This window comes from Helianthus annuus, chromosome 2, assembly GCF_002127325.2.
Source record: "Helianthus annuus cultivar XRQ/B chromosome 2, HanXRQr2.0-SUNRISE, whole genome shotgun sequence".
Classification (NCBI taxonomy): domain Eukaryota; kingdom Viridiplantae; phylum Streptophyta; class Magnoliopsida; order Asterales; family Asteraceae; genus Helianthus; species Helianthus annuus.
In genome coordinates, this window is record NC_035434.2 from 146085230 (window position 1) to 146102477 (window position 17248).

General features: G+C 40.0%; 1 pseudogene; it reads left to right on the top strand.

The window, feature by feature from the left end:
- Nucleotides 1-61: 61 nt before the first annotated feature.
- LOC110906460 lies at nucleotides 62-14025 on the top strand (annotated as a pseudogene).
- Nucleotides 14026-17248: the final 3223 nt, after the last annotated feature.

Genomic DNA, 17248 nt, shown 5'->3' on the forward strand with positions numbered 1-17248 from the left:
ATACTTTCAAATTCATTTTTATATGGAAAAGTTATAATATTGTGTTAATTTGGTATTACAGGATGGATGAGGGGAGGCAACCACTGTCACAGAAGATACCGATTCCCTCAAGCAAGATAAGTCCATATAGGTTTCCCTTAACCTTTTGTTTTCATGATTATACATGCTTCAAGGAATATTTTCAATATTAATTATACGCATACATAAAATTATTGAAATTTGTACATGCTCAACATGTTTTTATAGGAAATAATGGGGTTCAAGACGTCGAAGGAAACAAATTACCGCGTCTTGATGGGATCGATCTTCATGATAGATTCTCAAATCGCAACGTTGTCTTCTTTGATGTATGTCACCATGTTATTCCATTCGGTATTATCGTAGCGGACCTATGTCGAGTATGATTTTTTTTCTTTTAAGTTTTTTAATCTTTTTTTATTGTCGTGATAGATTAACATGAAGGGACTGGATGGAATCCAAGGACCGATATATGTTGGAACCGGATGTGTTTTCAGGAGACAAGCATTGAATGTGACAAGGGTGTACGGGAGCTGCGTGTGTGGAGACTCGATGAAAATGGGTGGCCCCGACATCAACAGCAGGCAGTGGCTAGGTTATGCCGGCAATTGCTCCGGTGAGGAAGACGGGAGTGGAATTCGATGGTGACTCATCCAGGGTAAGGTGTTTGTTTATTCAGCCTTTGTGCTGCTTAATCAAATTTATGTTATTGATTTAGTGTTTTTTTGTATAGTTTATATTCAAACAATTTAGTTAAGAGGGTCAAGTTTGTTGTGTGATGATACTGCTCAAATGAAGATCGCCTATTTACGAAGATTCATACAGGAAATAACCGGGGAGGCGACACAGCTAAGGTATTCAAGAAAGTTTCCCTTTTGGTATAAACCAAGATGTACACTTTGCAGTGATGAGTCCCAAACTTCCAGGGCAGTTTTACTACTACCTTTTTGGAAAGCCGATCGATACACAAGTTATGTTCATAAATTGTTTCAGATGGCATTTATGTCTGTGCAGATGAATATTGAATTTTGATTGGTTTGCAAGGAGACAAGAGGAGCTAAGAAATAGGGAGAAGGCACAGAGTTGTATTTAGAGGTGAAGACAGAGGTAGAGAGTTGTCTCTCTCAAAATCGTCGACCATGGAATTGTTTTTGTTCGTAACGTCTCCGGCAACTACCATCTCTACTGCGGCTCCGGACGAAGCCATCGTTTGCAGTCGGCAGTGGCTCTGATGGGTTCCCTTTTACAGCGGCGACAAGGGGAGGATTATTTCTTGATCAAGCCTGATTGCCAGAGAGTTCCCGGGAATCCGTCGATTTTTTTCTCTGTTTTTGCGGTATGGATGGAAACCCTTTGGTTATATGTTTGTTGTAGACTTGTAGTTTGGTAATGATTGGGTTGTATTTTTTTGGTAGATATTTGATGGGCATAATGGTATATCAGCTGCCATTTTTGCCAAGGAGAATTTATTGAACAACATTTTGAGCGCGATTCCTCAAGGATGTGGACGAGAAGAATGGCTGCAAGCGCTTCCTCGAGCATTGGTTGCAGGGTTTGTGAAAACCGACATAGAGTTTCAACAGAAAGGTAATAGATTTGAGTCGTTGACTTCTTATATTATCTATCGTTTGTATAGTTTTTTTTGTTAAATTGTGTAGGTCCCTGTTTCGCGGAGGATTACGAACCTAAACCTTGTTATACAAACCTACTAGCGAGTGCGGAATCCAAGCTAGCAAGCAAACCGAGTTAGTAGCAAGTAGAGAAACAAACACACAAAGATTCACCGATTAACACTAGTCGTATTAATGCAAATGAAGGTTCGGTTACAAGCTCAATGTTTACAGAAGTGTTCTATAAACTCTCTAAGTGTGTGTGTGAGTTCTGGGCAGAATGCTCTTTAAGCTTCTATCTCTCGGGTGTGTGAAAATGGCAGAACTCCAGAACTCTCTCACACTCAACACATGCATGGGTATATATACCCAGCTCAACTGGTCTGGATCGAAGGATTCGACAGATGGTCCGAAGGATCATCTGTCGACCACATGTTACACGAAAGATCAGCATGGACCTCGAAGGATCATCCTTCGAGGTCTAATGGTCGAACCATGGTCGAACCATATCTTTCGATCACCTCGAAGGATCAGGTGTATCCTTCGAGGCTATCCTTCGATCAGAACATCTTTCAACTGTTGTCCAAGTCAAACCGGAGGATGGTTGACTTGGTCAACTTACAATACAAATCAGGACATCGTTTATATCAGACCGAATACAGACAAAGTACAGACACAAGTGCACCAACAAACTCCCCCTTGGCTGTAGCTTTGTCTTTGATCTCTAATCTTTGTCTTGTTCTTCTAAAAGTGTAGACTTGTCTGGAACTTCGACGGTCTTTGGTCTTCAAGTCTTCAAGACTCTGATGTCCTATCATGTCTTCAATGTCGGAGGGTCTTCAAAGTCTTCACGTCTTGAAAGTAGAAAGTGTATCAACAAACTACCCGTATCATGTAGGAAGTGTGTTGACAAACTCCCCCTTAACATAAGCTCCCCCTTGAGTCATGCTCGTGAAATACTTTAACTTTATGAAGTAAGATCCTTGTGGTGTTGATGATGGCCAGCGGCAACTCGATCATCTTCATCTTTTGAGCGCCTTCTCGTCGTGTCTTCATTCCAAGGCTTGTTATCGACCATGTTCTCCTAGCCTTTAGAATCTGCACATGCAAGAAATCTAAACGCGTAATGAGAACAACTGCTTGGAATAGTATAAACAAATGACACACGAGTGACCATGTCAAAATCAAACACCGTCCGACAGTTTGAAAGTTTAATAAATTTATCAATTTTAAATTCTAACTTTCAAAATCTGCAAATTTTGACCGTTTATGAAGATTTAGTCAGTTCGGTTTTCAGTCAGGTTTCAGGTAACGAAGACTTGAGCTCCAACATCGTACGATCGAAAATAAAGCAGAAATAAATTTTTTTTTTTTTTTTGGCTTTTATAAAGTTTATATTAAAACACGCCTAAAATCTTTTTGGTATTTTTGAAATTAAAAGACAACAATTTAAAATCCTTTGAGTGTTATCAAACGACATCACCGCTAATGTCGTGCTGATATGCACCAAACGACGAAACTGTTTAAAAGAAATAATAAAAGTTAAACAGTAAATAAATAAATATATACAAACATTCTTTTTGCGAGTTTCGAGGGTAAGAGAATCATATCAGTGTACGGTCATAACAAAACACTCTTGTTGTTCAGTTAGTTAACATTAAGATAAGCATCCTATAACAATTATTGGTATTGTTGTCCACTTAAGCTCAACTTATCAGATGTAATCATGTTTAGAGGATACGTTAAGGTATGATTTATACTTACCGACCGGTGTTCATCCACATCACGACACATTCCCGTATCAAGGTATGCACGAGAGTTCATCTTACCGGTGAGTATACCGATTATCATCTGTTTGACCGTATAAATTGTGAGATACTCACTTATTTTGATTTGAAAACAAGTCCTATGTGATATAATCACTTATTGAGGAGGAACTTGATTTTCGTATGCATGAGGGCACAGGTGCAAGTCCGTGAACAGGTCAGTACTTCCGTACAGCAGAGAGACGAACTTGACACCCGGAAAAATGTGATATTTTATCACTTATTTTATTTGGACATGTGATTGTTTATCACTTATTGAGGTCGAATGCAGTATGCAATATGTACACGTATGTATAGTATCATGGAAGATCTAGACTTGCGTCCCCGTTATTTTTCGGTAAAAGATACAACCATGATACCCAGATGATAAGCAGCATAAAGACCGAATATCTCAGAACCTCGGCAATCTATCAAACGAAATTTCGGTACTAAGACCATATGCCAATGAATGGTTCCCACCTGGTCTTCAGTCGATTAAGATTTATATCACCCTGCACACTTTAAAATGATTGTGAGCCTACCGATACATCTTATATAGAGCTGCTTATCGTTTTTCATTTAAGGTTTAAAGAGGTTTGGATAGACCACTGATGTACTATCATTTTCTCTTTTGCTCGCCAGGAAACTCATTTTTGTTTTTCTATTGTTTTTGTGTTTTTGAAATTTTTCGATGTTTTTGGATTTTCAGAATTTTGGATTTACTCCCCCTAAAATCAACAAACTAAGACAAATTTAAAACACAAAGGTATTTACAAAAATGATTTTCCGATGTCGGTTTACTCTTGCTTGACCTTAATGCCGTTTACCAATAATAAAAAGTCAAATCTTGATTTGTCAAATGCTTTGGTAAATAAGTCGGCACGTTGGTCATCGGTGTGGACCTTAACAACATCGATTAGCCTTTTCTCAAAGCAATCACGTATGAAGTGATATTTGATTTCGATGTGTTTGGTCTTTGAATGCTGCACAGGATTTCTAGTGATATCTAAAGCAGCAGAATTATCAACGTAAATAGGAGTAGTTAGGAATTCAAAACCGTAGTCCCGCATTTGTTGTTGGATCCAAAGAACTTGGGAGCAACAACTTGAGGCAGCAATGTATTCAGCTTCGCATGTTGATGTAGCTACACACGTCTGCTTCTTGCATTGCCAGGTAACTAGGCGATTTCCTAAAAACTGACATCCAGCCGTTGTGGATTTGCCGTCGATTTTGCATCCGCCAAAATCAGAATCACTGAAAGCTACCAATTCAAAGTTATTATCCCTAGGGTACCACAGACCGGTGTCAGGGTACGCCTTCAAATAACGAAAAATCCTTTTAACAGCAGCGAGATGTGAGGCCTTCGGATTAACTTGATATCTGGCAAGCAGGCACGTTGGGTACATTATGTCTGGCCTTGATGCTGTGAGGTACATAAGAGATCCGATCATGGCGCGATAGATAGAAGGGCTAACAGCTTCTCCCTTCAAGTCTGGAGTAATTCCGTGATTAGTTGGCAATGGGGTACCAATGGGCGTTGCATCAGACATCTGGAACCGGCTCAAGATGTCACCAACATATTTAGTCTGATGGATAAATATCCCAGACTGCGTTTGTTGTACTTGTAGGCCCAAGAAGAAGGTCATTTCCCCCATAGCACTCATCTCGAATTTATCATGCATAATGCGCTCGAATTCCCTACACAAGACATCATTAGTAGAACCAAAAATAATGTCATCAACGTATACCTGTACCAGAAGAAGATCTCCATCTTGTTCTTTGATGAAGAGAGTACAGTCGATAAGACCTCTACGAAAACCGTTCTCCAGCAGATAGTGAGATAAGGTTGCATACCAAGCTCGTGGTGCTTGATGAAGACCATAAAGAGCTTTGTTGAGCAAACAAACCCGATCGGGATGGATAGGATCTTCAAAGCCTGGAGGCTGTTCGACGTACACCTCTTCTTCAACCACACCGTGTAAAAATGCACTTTTCACGTCCATCTGATAGACCTTGAATCCTTTGAAGGATGCATAGGCTAGAAAGATTCGAATTGCTTCGAGACGTGCCACTGGTGCATAGACTTCGTTGTAGTCGATCCCTTCAATCTGACGAAAACCCTGAACGACTAAACGAGCTTTGTTTCGGATAACAACTCCACGGTCATCCTTTTTGCATTTGAAAACCCAACGGGTACCAATCTTCTTATATCCAGCAGGTTTCTCTACTAGTTTCCAGACACCCAGCTTCTTCTGGAATTGTTGCAGTTCTTCCTGCATTGCTTCAACCCAAGCATTATCTTTCAAGGCTTCTTTCCACGTTCTTGGTTCTTCTTGTGAGACATAACACGCGAAGGACCAGTCGTTTTGTTGCCCGGATTCTCGAATGGCTGCATACAAGCCTGCATTGTTGTTGTTTCGCAACATGTTTCTTGTTTGTACGCCACTTTGCACATTTCCAATGATGTTTTGTTGAGGATGGGTATTATGAATCCTTGTTTCTGGATTGTCTGGAACTGGAACATTTATACCCAGGTTGTTAAGATTAAGATCAACAACCAATTCAAGACCCGGAATTGACGAAGAGGATGATGCAGTAGTCTCAGCTGTTCTATGTGTATCCACAGGAGGAGTACCCTCTGAAATACCATGAACTGCTGTTGTAGGAGCTTCTTGATCTGCATCTAGAAATTCATCATCCTCTGAAGATTCGTTCAATTCGTTTGCATCATGAAAATCCTCATTGTTGAGAGTATTATTGTTCACCGAAGAAGATGGTTCTTGATTCACAAGAATTGGACGAACCACCGGTGAAACTGTTGCATTGTCACTCTCGAAAAACATCCTAGCCGCAGCATTTTCTTCAACGGCTTCAACATTGATCGAATTGAAGAAGTCATCGTACTCAAACATCCAAGGTTGACCCGGATTTTTGACTGGCAGGGTGTGCCTTTGTACTCTGACCTCAGACCATTCCTCGACCCTTTTAGTCTCTAGATTCCAGACTCGTAAGTTAGGGGTGGCATACCCAAGAAAGTATCCATCAATTGCTCTTGCCCCAAACTTTCCATTAGGATCGATGATTGTGCATGGAGCTCCAAACGGTTCTAGATAAGACAAATCTGGTTTCCGTTTTTGAAGAAGCTCAAAGCAGGTCTTGTTATGTCTTTTGACTGTAAGGACTCTGTTCAATGTGTAACATGCAGAGGCCACAGCTTCAGTCCAGAATGGAATAGGCAACTGTGACTCTACCAACATTGTCCTAGCAGTCTCGATCAATGTGCGGTTCTTACGTTCAGCGACACCATTCTGTTGAGGAGTATAAGCTGCACTAAACTCATGAAGAATACCTTTTGAAGTGCAGAACTCCGCCATGGAATGATTCTTAAATTCAGTACCATTGTCGCTACGTATCCGCCTAACCTTCAACTTATACAAATTCTCAATCTGAATGATCAAGTTTTTGATAATGCCAAAGGTTTCACTCTTGTGTGCCATGAACGCAACCCAAGAAAATCTTGAATAATCATCAGTAACCACGAGGCAGTATTGATCACCCCGAATACTCTTGTGCTTGACAGGACCGAACAAATCCATGTGCAAACGTTCAAGAGGAACTGCCACTGTGTTGATCTTCTTTGTAGGGTGCTTCTTCTTTGTTTGCTTTCCTTTCTGGCACGAAACACAGATGTCTTGAAGATGGAAATTTTTGAGAGGTACACCATTCACCAATTCATTTGAAACCAAATGATTCATTTTGCGTAAGTGAATGTGACCCATTCGTCTGTGCCAAGAGATAGTGTCTTTTTCAGTGGCTTTTGAAACGAAACAAGTTGCTTGTGCAGACGTAGTAATAGCCTGGCTCATGTCAAGGACGTACAAATCATTTATCCTTGGAGCCGACAAGAGAATCCATTCTTTTGGAATTTTGAAGCCGGGTTTCAGCACATAACATCCATTAGCATCAAAGTGTACTGAGAACTGCTTGTCACAGATTTGAGAAACACTAAGAAGATTGTGATCAAGTTGTTGCACAAAATTGATCTTGTCAAAGCTGACAATCCCGTTGGATATCATTCCTTCTCCCGTAATGTATCCACCTTTATCTCCTGCAAAAGCAACATAACCTCCTCTAATAGATTTAACGTCGTAGAGAAGCTTCATGTCGCCTGTCATGTGCCTGGATGCCCCACTATCAACAATCCAATGACTACTGATAGTTCCTCCTGAAGCACCCTGCACATGAACTCAAATGAATTAGTTGGAGATGGGGACCCAAGCCATTGTGGTCTTGGGTCTTCCATTTTCATCAATGACAATAACTTCTTGTCTTTGATGGTTGGTGAATTGTGATGGTCCCCCTGATTCAACAACCGTTTTTGGTTTCCAAGTCTGTTTGGTTTCACCAGTGTTTTTCTTTAAAATTTTAACTTCTTGATGATTTGAAGTTTTAGAATTTTCTGGTTTTACAACAACAGATTGTTTATGAACCACATCGGTTTTAATCGCTTTTTCAATTTTCTTGACCTGTTGCCGTTTCTGTTTCTTTTCCCTTTCTTTTACAAGTGTTTGTTTTGTGGAAACAGATGGCTTACGGTCAGTCTTACCACGGGGATCATCAACCTTTCCTTTCTGCTTATGAAGATATGGGCAGTTTCTAATAATGTGCCCAATGGTTCCACACTCAAAACATGATCTTCGTTCTACAAACCCCGAAGAATCATGTGATCGTCTAGCCGATGATGTTGAACTTTGTGAACCCGAGGTACTAGGTTTTGAACTACTTGGTTCATTTCTTTTCTCGACAATAGCTTTCTTGACAAAATCTAAGTTAGATTGATTTTCAAACTTTTCAATTTTGTCTGTTCCCGTCGATTTCACAAAGTTAACATTCTTCTTCTTCTTTTGATTCGGCTTCTTTTGCACTGGAGCCGGTACTTTACCTTTGGGTTTGGTGTGATTTTGCTGAGTTGGCACTGTTGGCAATTTCTTGTTGCCAAATTGCTTTCGAACTTCAGCCTTTGGGATTGGAGGACACTGTGTGACTGTAACTTTAGGTCCTGCCTTTCCCAAGAACTTACTTGTCGAATTCTCAAAGACTTTGCAGATTAAGGATTGATTAACATTCTTAATGGGAAAATCTTTGTCTGAGTAAATTTTATCATCACCAACTAGAGTGTACAGCAAATTCACACTCTCCGGCTCTCCTGCAGATGAGGACTCAGTTGCAACAGTCTTAGCGGGTTTGACAGGGGGATCACATAGAATGTGATTCTCAAGAGGTATGTCCTCATTTTTGACTACCGCATCAGACTTTGCTGGGACAGTATCATCAGATTCATCATCAGACGAATCAGCATCCTCAATCACAACTGGAGGATCTTGATTCTGTTCAGCACTCACAAATGTATCTGCTGACACATCTGAATCTGAGGATACTTCCTTTTGGTATCCGAGTCCTGCAGCAAACTCCTTAACATCTAGAGGCACAGTAGGTTCAAAGAAAACCCTGTCCTCTTCATCAGGCATGGCATCATAATTATGTCTCACTGGTGGTGGACACTTCTTGTAGCCAATGCATGTGACATCTCTCTTTTCCTTCTGAACGTCAATGATGTGATCTAACACATAGCTAGAACTCAAATAACTGTCTAGCTTGAGTTGGATCGCATCACTTTCGGTTTTCACACAAGCCATCTCTTTTTGCATACTCTCAAGGCGAGATATATACAAATTAATATCAGTTTGTTTTCTTGAAACCATTTTAGTCAGTTCAGTTTTATCCTTCTTTAATGTTTCAATTACTGACTTAAATTCTTTTTCATGGTTTTCATAAAACATGTTGGCTTCTGTGCATTTAGAGAGATCCACAGTCAACTTCTGATTGTGGAGAAAGGTCACATCATATTTTTCTTGCAAAGCGTCATGCTTACTTTGCAAGTCACTCAAATTCTCATTCACAGTAGTATGTTTGTCTTGCAAGTCAAACAAACTAGCTTGTAAAGCATCATGTTTGCCTTGCAACTCAGACATACTTTTCTCAAGATCAGCACATCTAGCATGCAACCTAGCACATTCATCACAATTAACAGCAGTGGGTTCATCGACACATACCTGACTTGATGAACCGTCGACATTAGCCATAAAGGCTGAATGGAGAGAAGACGAAGAGTAAGCAGCTTGATCCACCAGAATAGATCTTCTTTGAGTTTCTGCTACAGCTTCCCCCAAGAGTTCATCAATGTCAATATCATCTGAAACATTAGATGTCTCACCCACATGATCATCACCAGAGTTGGATGATTCTTCATCAACACTCCTGCTGTATCCAGAGGAGTCTTCATCTTCAGACGATTCATCACCACTGGCAGAAGATTCTCCACCATTGGTGTGAACCAGCTCCTTCACAATCTGAGCAAAACATGCTGTTCCATCAGGAGCATCACCACCCAACTGGATTGACCAGTCACAACCTTCATCCACCTGAACTGCAAGTGCTCGGTTGGTTTGGTTGTTGACAGGCACCAATGTACGATCATTGTTTCTGTTCTGCTGGTTGCCTTGGTTCCTGAAGGGGTTTTGATTCCCGTGCTGGGCTGGCTTTGTACATTCCCGTTTAAAGTGGCCCCGTTCACCACAGTTGAAGCACTTAACAGCTTGCTTATCGAACCCATACTTGGTGTCTCGCTTACTTTCCAAGCTGGTTCTTCCAGTACTTTCCATCCAATCCTTTGCTCTTCTCACAGCACTCGCAAAGGCCCACTTGATGTCCATCAAGTCCATCTCCTCCTTATCAATCTGCCTGTAATCTTCTTGTGTCAGATTAATGTTTCCAATCTGACCTTCTATCAACCCACAGTACGCGCTCACTACAGTGTTAAGCAGCTCCATGTGTTCCTTAGCTACTTCTACACTGATTTTAGAGAAGCTTGACGTGTCGAGCTGTACTGTACTTGACTTTGATTGTTGACCTGCAGCAGATGATGTTCCTCCATAACATGCATATTGAGGTTGTTGAGCAGGAGGAGGATGAGGTGGTTGTATTGGATTTCCATACAGATCTGTGGTTGGAGGCGGCTTTACAGGAACTTGCACTGGATTGCCATACATATCCGTGCTTGTGACAAACGCCGTTTGAAGTGGAGCATGTGATCCAGCTTTTGCAGATGAAGTAGTGGAGGTGCCATAATACATCTCTGGATTCTGTGGCACTGCAACTCTCTTTGCCTTCAACGTTTCTTCCTGATCCTTGTTCTCCAGAAGCTGCACGAAATCGTTGATATTGGTAGTTCTCAACGTTCCGTTGTACTTCAAGATTTCCAGGAAGTTGTTCCATTGAGGAGGCAATGCATCGGCAAACTTCTTTACCACCTCTGTTGGAGTCGTTGTGACTTCAAAGTTGGTCAGCTCAGTAAGTAGGTGATAGAAACGGCTTGTCATATCTCCTAAGGACTCCTTATCCATACATGTGAAGCCATCAAATTCTTTCTTCAGTAGATCTCGTCGTAGTTGACGTGTGGCTTCATTACCCACTCCTCTTGTCTTCAATGCATCCCACAACTTCTTCGTAGTCTTGAAACTGACGAACTGATGATAAATATCCTTGCTCAGTGCTTGAGTGAGGATAGCGTATGCTTTCTTTTCTAAGTCATACGTCTTCTTTTGTTCATCAGGAAGATCGGCAAATGTAGCTGTCGAAGAAGCAGCAACCTCGATAGTTTGATCGAATTCCGTAATGAACCGTAACCACAACTCTGTATTTTGACCAAGAATATATGTATGGAAACGATCAACCCATCCCGGATATTCATGAAGATGCATCAACTTTGGAGGCCTGTTTAAACTTCCGGTTTCACTTTCGCTTAGTAGAAGACTTTGAATACTCGGAGTTTGATTTGAAACAAACGCCCATTGACCAGCTGGAGTGGCATTTGCTTGTGAGGATGTAGAAACTGGAGATTCGGCCCATGATGGAGATTGACTGGTATTCATGTATTTTCCACTGTCTGGAGCCGGACTTCCCCACCAACTCGGATTCATGATAGATAAGCAAAATAAATGCTAAGAAAAAAAGATCCGAAAGATAACACAACCGAAAGATCCTGGTCGAAAGATCTGAAATCACAGAAACTTGTTAACAATAAACAAACCTCAATCGAAAGATATAACCTTGTTCGAAGGATCAACAGTACTCGAAAGATTACTGTTGACTCTCGAACAATGATTTCGAAAGATTCAAGAACTCGAAAGATTCCCTTTGAAAGATCCTTATCTTTCGAGCCAAATCCTTATCTTTCGAACAACAGATCTCGAAAGATTCACCAATACGAAGGATCCTAATCTTTCGGACACTAGTCTTTCGAAAAGATTCCTCTGTCGAAGGATATGTTTCAGACTTCGAAGGATGGGTCGAAGGATATAAATCTTTCGAGCCCTCCTTGATCGAAAGATATCGAAGGATGATCTTTCGATGTCGAAAGATATCTTTCGAGAGGCTCTGACACAACTGACTTTGATGTGAAAGGTTGGTGAAAAAGGTGACAGGTTGGTAAGGTCAAACTTTCGGCAAAAGGGGATGTCAGATCAACTTTCCCACCAACTTTTGAAAGATTGCCCAAAAAGGATAACCTTATCCTTAAGCCAGTCACCGGAAACACACCGGAATACCACCGGAAAACACAAAGTTTTCTAAAAACCAATTTTTATGTTACCCAACCAAAACTTGAACACTCCCGGTTAGTTTAGACACGTTTTTACTCAAAGAAAAAGCAAGAAACTTGGTAAAAACAGGTGCAAAACCAAGTGTTTCAACACACCACAACTTGTAAAAACCCGGTTTTAAACAAGGTTAAGAGCCTTAGCTCTGATACCACTTGTAGGTCCCTGTTTCGCGGAGGATTACGAACCTAAACCTTGTTATACAAACCTACTAGCGAGTGCGGAATCCAAGCTAGCAAGCAAACCGAGTTAGTAGCAAGTAGAGAAACAAACACACAAAGATTCACCGATTAACACTAGTCGTATTAATGCAAATGAAGGTTCGGTTACAAGCTCAATGTTTACAGAAGTGTTCTATAAACTCTCTAAGTGTGTGTGTGAGTTCTGGGCAGAATGCTCTTTAAGCTTCTATCTCTCGGGTGTGTGAAAATGGCAGAACTCCAGAACTCTCTCACACTCAACACATGCATGGGTATATATACCCAGCTCAACTGGTCTGGATCGAAGGATTCGACAGATGGTCCGAAGGATCATCTGTCGACCACATGTTACACGAAAGATCAGCATGGACCTCGAAGGATCATCCTTCGAGGTCTAATGGTCGAACCATGGTCGAACCATATCTTTCGATCACCTCGAAGGATCAGGTGTATCCTTCGAGGCTATCCTTCGATCAGAACATCTTTCAACTGTTGTCCAAGTCAAACCGGAGGATGGTTGACTTGGTCAACTTACAATACAAATCAGGACATCGTTTATATCAGACCGAATACAGACAAAGTACAGACACAAGTGCACCAACAAATTGTTTTTTTTATGAATGACAGGTGAGGCATCTGGTACAATTTTTACATTCGTTGTGATTGACGGGTGGACTATAAGTGTTGCATCCGTCGGGATTCAAGATGCATATTAGACACACAAGCAGGTGTGGTGTCACTGCTGACAGTTGATCGTAGGCTTGGAGAGAATGTCGAAGAAAGGGAACGTGTGACAGCAAGTGGCAGTGAAGTAGGACGCCTCCATATTTTTAGAGCGAATGGGGTACGTTAAAAGTAAACTTCAAGTTAAGTAATTTTCAAGTCTTATGACCTTGTGGGCTGTGGCTGTTGTTTTATAGGTTGGTCCACTCCGCTGGCAGATGTATAATAGCTTCTGATGGTATCTAGGATGCTTTGTCATTCGAAACGCCGCCTGCTCAATTTTGTCATCGATTTCCTGTAGAACTTTCGGCCAAGCTTGTTGTGAAGGTGTTTGTCGAACTAATGATACTTATTGCTCACATATTCAATTATAACCCTGATAGTAGATTCTTATTCCGACAGATTTATATGGTTTCAGGAGGCTCTAAGGTCACGTGGACCAAAAGACGACACAACGTGTGTTACTGTTGATATCATTCCGTATGGGTATCCAGCCATACTGCAAACTCCAAAAAAAGAAACAAAATCGGCTCACTTCACTCATTCCCGGAAAGAGATTTCATACGTCTTTGAATAAAGGACCGAGTAAGCTATCGAGTGTTGGGACGGTAGAGGAGCTATTTGAAGAGGGTTCTGCAATGCTTGCTGAAAGGTATGCTAGGTGTCTAGGTGTCTGCTGAGTCAGCTAGCGAGTTTGGTGAATTAGTCGCTGATCCAGTTCCCAAAGAACTTTTGCATTACATAGAGAAACCCGAGACTTTTGTAAGAATCATCTTTGTAGTCACCAGGGCCGAGATTGGCGTATGGGATTTCAGTCAAAAAAACATTGTTTTGCACCTGCATATTATGATAGTGTTCAGGAATATCTTTTTATGTTGATATTATAGCAAATCGAAATGAGATCTACGATTCTAATAGTTTGACTTGGGATGTATATTTTGTCCTATTATCCGGTCAACAACCACACAGAATGGGATGTATTATTTGTAAAAGAAAAAAAGGGTCTCATATTATTAATATTTATTAACACAAACATGGATATCTAACTTGATCCAATTGCTACTCCAATAGTTATTTCCTGTATATACACACAGTTAGAAACATGTGCATTACATTTTGAATAAAGAAAATAGGATATATGATACAATATTTTAAACTAAGAAATATAATATGAGGGGTTGAAACAAGATAAGCGGAATATCAATATTTACTCACAAAATTCTAACGCACGAGACAATCAGTTACATATTCTTTGGTATGGATGATGATAGATTAGGTGTACTTGATTATAATATAAAAATGTATATAAGTACACATCTGTTCTTGATACGTTAAGAACTTTACAGTTTACAACCCATTATCTTTCTAGAAGCCTAAAAGTTTCAGATTTTGGATTGAGTGCCCTTTCTCGACATGTTAGCCCTAAACTCACTAATCTAAGTCATATGTTTCCCGCCGTATTGCGCGGGTAAACGACTAGTTTATAGTACAAGACCCTTCCGTTTGAACAAGCTCAAACGGAACCACACTCTCAAACGAAAGCCTACTTCAAACGGTTACAACTCAAACAATTCAAACGGTTAGTCTACAAACGGTCAACTAACATATGATTGGTCCTTTCAAACGGCAGCCTTATCTCAAATGGTTGACATGATAGGGCCTTCAAACGGTTAGCTCCAATTGGACCAAACATCATTTGTCTTATGTGAGGTGATGCAATGATGATGTCATCATTGTGATGTCATCATCTTTGATAATGACATAATCTTTGTTCCAAACCGCAACGAACCCGAGACTCGACATAAGACGAAGACGACAGATGACTGCACCAACAGACTCCCCCTCAGATGTTGACGAGTCTTAAGTGTCGAGTCTTCAACGTCTTCAGTCTTTATTAGTGTGAACACTCTCTGAAATATCTCACAGTGCAAGCATCCTCAAATCTTTATCTTCTCTTTTCATCATCATCAACAGACTCCCCACGAACAATCTCTACTTGAATGTCTTCAGACTCTCCCTTTCGAAATGCTGGGATCGCAGTCTGGCATGTTGAAATCACAAATTCTTCAGGTATTGGAACCTGGATCTCTATCTCTTAGAAACCTGCACATCCTCTACCTCACAATAAATTTCCTGATGATAACTTGTAAAAATCTAATGAGTCACTTGCAGACATTTTACATTCAAAGAATGATTTTACAATGTTAATCTTTTGAAGAACCACTTGAAGATATATCATTTTTATTATCAAAACAACACACTCTCCCAAACCAACTGTTCATCATGTTTAGCACCCGGAATTTTGAAAATCAACTTTTCAATATCAGTTGTCGAAAATCTTTTTGAATTTTCAAAAATTTATGCTAAAACACACTAAAATCTTTTTGGATTTTTCAAGATAAAGAAATGAAATGCAGAGAAGAAATATTTACATACAACATTTTTGTGAGTTTTTGTGTAAGAGGATCATATCAGCTTATGAGACAAAACACCAACACCGTTAAGCTTGATTTCATTTTAAGCTCTAAACAATTTACCTAGATTGTCAGTATACAGGTCCACTTAAATTTTCACACAAAGTTCAACTGATCAGAGAGATACGATATTAATGTCTTAAGCACTTAAACTTATCCGTTTGTCCCACTACTTGAATATACTCCCGTATCCAGATCCCAATATTCAGTTTTACAGGTGAGTATACCTAGATGATATATGTAAGGGGTTAGGTGCGAAACCGTGAGAGCTCAGGTCAGAACTTCCGTTCAGCAGAGAGATGACGGCTCGACTTTTGGTGGGTCCCCTTTAGAGGATCCTTTTTACAACAGCAATGACTATCAATTTTATGGTTTCATTGATTTGCTGAGGGCGGCGCTTTTTAAAGCATTTGCAGAAAGTATTATCCGGGGACTAGGTCAGTACTTCCATACAGCAGAAGTCCCGGGATAATACCCCAGATATCACTGAGCATAAAGACCTAGTATCTCAGAATAAGGGACCTTTCAAACAAGATTTCAGGGGTTACCTATATATCCAAGTTTGTGTTAACCCACAGAATAAGCAAGTTTGAATTTTTAGGTTTATATCTCGTCACAATCTACTAAATGTGTAAAAATCTACTGACACATCCACAGTAAGATTGTTTATCACTTTTAAACTTTCCAATTCTTTAGCATGTTGTGATAGTCCACTGATGTACTATCATTTCCTCTTTTTCACAACAAACTCATTTTTGGTTTTTATCATGTTTTTGTCTTTTTCAAATTTTCTAATGTTTTTGGATTTTCTGAAATTTTCTACTCCCCCTAAAATGCAAACACATTAAAGAAAATTGAAAACAAACTGTACAGAAACATGACAACCGATATCAAATCGCATCATTTCGCCATTCACTTGGCATAAACAATCTGAACTCCCCCTATCAACAAACTATTTTCTCATTTAGATTTCAAAACACTTAAGTTTGTTTTAATCAAAATGATTTTTCTGGAAAATAAATTTGGTTGATTTTATCACTTGTAAGTATATCAATACTAAGTTCGGGGATGTGGTTCATCATCTTGTCTCTCAATCACTTGTAGGAAAATGCAAGTACAAATTAATGTCCTTGATTTACCGTATGCACAAGTTATGCACAATCAATTCATCTAACCACTTGTAAACAAAAAACAAACCTTTTTACCTTTGGCATGATTGACATTACCGTAGTAAATTCCTCAAGAAGGATGCCGATACCTGCTCCTCGCTTACCAACCTGGAAGCTCCGGCATAGTCCTTCAACCTGTAAAATTTTAACAATTTCAAATACTTTCAAATCATCCTAATTAATCATGAAAGATGCCGATTCCTGATCCACGATATAAACTTGGGATCTTCGGCAAGTCCGGTTTTTTACTCAAACATAATGTCCACCCAAACCTCACCAGCCTTGGGTGACTTTGGAACACATCTGTCCCACCAACAATTTTGATTTATAAAACTCTTTAACACCTTTTACCTTCTTATCAACCATCTTCCCAAAAATGTGTTTGACTTTCCCGTTGAAAGCCTTCTCAACATCAAATTCTCCTTTATCAGCGAAGAATTGATTTGAGATCTCAACCTTTCCAACCTTCTTCATCAAATTTTCCTTTGACAGTGACGGAAAATTCTCATCGTTCACCACCAGAACGGAATTC